Here is a 4070-nt window from a genome sequence, read left to right on the forward strand (position 1 = left end):
TCGCCTCCTTCCTTCCCTTCATCCCTCCATCACCTCCATCCTCCCCTTCATCCCTCCATCGCCTCCTTCCTTCCCTTCATCCCTCCATCACCTCCGTCCTCCGCTTCATCCCTCCATCTCTTCCATCTCCTCCATCCCTTCAAGCTTTCATCTCCTCCATCCTTCCAAGCCTTCATCCCTCCATCGCCTCCATCCTCTCCTTCCCTCCATCCTCAGTGTCCTTCATCCCTTCTATCCTCTTAATCTCCCCCTCCCTCCATCCTCTCCATCTTCAGACCCCTCCACCCTTCAGTCTCCCCCATTCCTTCCTCTCCTCCATCCACCCTCTCCATTCCCTCCATTCCTCCGTGCCTTCCATCCTCTCCATCCCCTCCAGCCTTCCATCCTTCATTTCCCTCCTCTTTCTCCATCCCTCCATCTCTCCAATCCCTCTCCTTGTCCTCCCCAGCTGCAGCCGACATACCATGGGGACAGACTGGGAAGCGCTGGGAAGCGCTGGGAAGTTCGGGTCCCGCTGCAGGCAAAGACTGGGCAAAGCGGGGGATCCAAACAAGGACCCCCCCTTCCTCCCAGGGCAAATTTAATTAAAAGTCATTCAGATCCCTTTGAAAGAAAATGTCACCCGTCGACACAATTACACTTTAACTAACCAAAGCTGTTACAGTTCCTATATATATTGGAATCAGGCTGTCGTTATTAGTTCTAAGTAAGTAATTTATTCCCATTATTGTGTTCAAATTACAGGATATTACCCCCCGGGGAAATAATCCTGGTATTTGAAATGGAAAAAAAGAATTCACGGGGACGACAATGGATTCCTGAAGGGTCGCGGCAGCTCCCGGGCGGCATCGGCATCGGGCGCCGCCGCTCCGGAAACCTCAAATCGCTCCCCAAAAAGTGTTTGCTCCTCTTCTCCCCTGCTATCCTGGGAGAGGGGATAAGGGCTCTTCCTCTTCATCCCAATCTGCAATTTAGCGAGGAAATCGGGATAAATCTGATGGAATTTGACCCTCTGGGGTGGGAAGAGGCAGGGAGGATTGTGCATCGCTTCCCACTCGGTGCAGCCCTGGAGAGGATACCCCCTTTTTCCCGGGATTTTGGTGCCTTGCTGCCCACTGGGTTTCTGCGGGAACTGGGAAAAGGGCAAGGAAAACCCGGGAAGATCGTTGGCAGGATGCACATCTCCTTGGGGGAAGCCAAAGAGCTGCTTGACGAGGGGACACCCAAACACAAGTGACTCACTGGGACCAAGGGCAGGGAAAATGGAAGAAAAAAAGAGGGAAAAAAGAAACAACCAAGAAAAGAAGAAGGAGGGAAAAAAAAAAGAAAAAAAGAAAAAAAAAAAAGGAGGAGGAAGAGGGAGGGGAGCGAAGAAAATCAGATACTCTTGTAACCTGATTACAGCAGCCAGCTCTGTGTGCAGAATCACAGTGCGGCTCCGTAATTAAATCCCGCTTTCCCCCTCCTGCGGCGCTTTCCTCTGACGGGCTCCGGGCAAAGACGGACAGTAGGGTGGTGAATTCCCGCTCTGGCACGAGGACATTGGATTCCCGCCCCAATATGAGGACAGTGAATTCCCGCTCCGGCACAAGGGCATCGAATTCCTGCTCCAGCATGAGGACAGCGAATTCCCACCCTGGCACAAGGACGTTTTCTTGTCTTTGGGCTGCTCAGCTCATCCTTAAGGAAATGCCGACCATGGTCTTGGCACTAAGGAGCCTTTTTGAGAACAAGCTTGTCCCAAAATGCCAGGTCTTGCCTCAAAATGCTGGGTTTTGCCCCAAAATGCCACGTCTCACCCCCCCCAGCAGGACATGGGGCTCTCAGTGCTGGTTTGGGACCAAGCTCCCCTCTCCCCTTGCTGCAGGGGTGGGTTTCACACCCTCCTTTGCCCCACGGGATGCAGACTCTGGATGCGGGATGCAAATCCTGAATGCTGCACCAGGGTCCCTATCTCTGCTTTGCATTTATCCCTGCAGAAGAGGAGTGGGGATGTGGAGAAGGGGACGGGAAGGTCACCAGGTGAGACCCTCGGGAGTCGCACACCTTGGATTCAGCTGCTGCTTGAGGGCCTGGGATGAAGAAAATCCCTGGAGCGGGATGAAAAGCCCAGGATACCTTTAGCCTTGGGAGAAACATCCCAAGGAGCTTGCACAGCAGCCTCCATGCAACCTCCGGAGCTGTTTCCTTGCAGACCGAGTTCCTATTTGCTGCTCCGGGGATTTTATTTTGGAGGGGACATGGATCTCACCTCCCTCCCTCCGGCTTGTGCTGGGATGTGGGAGCGGGATGCAGAGGCTGCAGGGTGCAGCCGGCCTCCCTTCGCCACCAGCCTCCCCGCTCCCAGCAAGGCTGCAAATCCGCATTTTCCACGATTTTTTTTTCATGGTTTAAGGGAGAAGCAGGGAGCAGGGGTGCATTTGAAGATGGGCAGAGCAAAGGTGGGCGGGCAGCTCCCTTCCCAACTTCCCTCCATGGCTCCCTTGCCAAGGGGGCACATTTGGAGCAGGGACAGGGACAACTTTTGGAACGGGCTGGGATTGGCTCTCCCTCCTCACCACAGATGGTAGAAAGGCGGAATAGTAACAAAATTAAAAAAAAAAAAAAAAAAAAGGAATACAGGTGGGTCTGAATGCGCAAGGGGTGGGGAGCAGTGTACATGCATCTCAGGAAAATAACACATTCCCAGGTCCCAGGAAGCTTTTTATTATTGAGGGGATGCTGCCGTGGTGCGGGGTGCTGCGGACAGTCCCGGTGCTGGTGGGGGGGTCCTGGGGGCAGCGAGCGCATGGAGGGTGTCTCGGTGCATCCATCAGTGCCGCCCTGCACAGCTGGCGGGCGGCGGGCGAGGGAAAAATCCCACTTTTCTTTTCACACGCACACGCTCCCGCTGCTCAGGAAGCCTCTCGCTCTGCAAAGCTGGCGGAAAGCTTTGGAGAGGGGGGAACAACTTGTCCCCATGGGGAGGGTCCCGCTCCCCCTGCCCCAGCCGGCACCAGCTCCGGCACCGGCTCCGGTACCGGCTCCGGTGGCTCATTCTGTGCCCCCCCGCCACCTTCAAAAGCAGCAGGCAGGCTGAGCGTGGGGTTTGTAATCAGCCAGGATTTATGGGGAAAAACGAAATCCCAAGCTGTTCTGCTCATTAATCAGGAATTCTTCACCCTGCTCCCAAGCTGTTTGCTGGGGATCTCCTTATCCGGACCCCCCCAGCCCGGACCCCCCCCCTGCTCCCAGGCATAGCTTAGGGGGGAACAAGTTTTTCCTTGCAGATTGCGGGAGCTGCCACTTTTGGATGGATGAGGTGGTGGAGAGAATCCAAATTACCTTCCCCCCTCCTCCACGGACAATTTTCCTGATCAGCATCAGGATGGATTAAAATAAATCCCACGGACCCCCCCTCTTTGCCTCGCAGCCCCCTCGGGGTTATCCGGCAGGGGGGTGGCGGGGGGACAGGGCTCAGTTCTGCTTCGGAAGGGGAGGCAGGGAGGCCGGGCAGCCTCCCTGCTGCTGCCTGAACGGGATTTACGGCCGCCTTGCTAAATCGGGCCCTGACTGCGCGCTTTGAAACGGGGCTCGCGTGTCCCGTCCCGTCTCGGGGCGCGCGCGGGGGCGGCAGAGCTTTACGTGCGGGTCTGGGGGGGGGCACATGGGGGGGGGGTTCCTCCGCCCGGTCGATGCGCGGGGCCGTTCCCTGCTCACATATTTGCACGTATTTGCACACTCGCTTTGCAGCGCTCGGAGCCCAGGCAAGGGAGGGCTGCAGCGATGGGGGGGGTCTTGATGAGACAAGCAAGGGGTGACCCCCCCCAAACCCCCGGGGACCCTCCCCTGGCAGCGAGCAGGGTTCAAAGCCGCCAATAGCGTCTATAATGGGGGGGGCGCCCCCAGCCCCCCCAAGCCCCTGAGGGGAGAAGCGGATCCGGGGCGGCCCCCCCCCCCGGTCCTGTCCTACCTGCAGCCCCCGCGCTCCGCGGAGCCGGGCGGGAGGAGGGGCGAGTCCGGGAGAGACTTTCGTGTCCAAACAGGGTGAAAGGATGGGGAAAGAAAAAGAAAAATAAAGGAAAATAAAA

This window comes from Nothoprocta perdicaria, unplaced genomic scaffold, assembly GCF_003342845.1.
Source record: "Nothoprocta perdicaria isolate Ctin4 unplaced genomic scaffold, notPer1 scaffold_12, whole genome shotgun sequence".
Taxonomy (NCBI): Eukaryota; Metazoa; Chordata; class Aves; order Tinamiformes; family Tinamidae; genus Nothoprocta; species Nothoprocta perdicaria.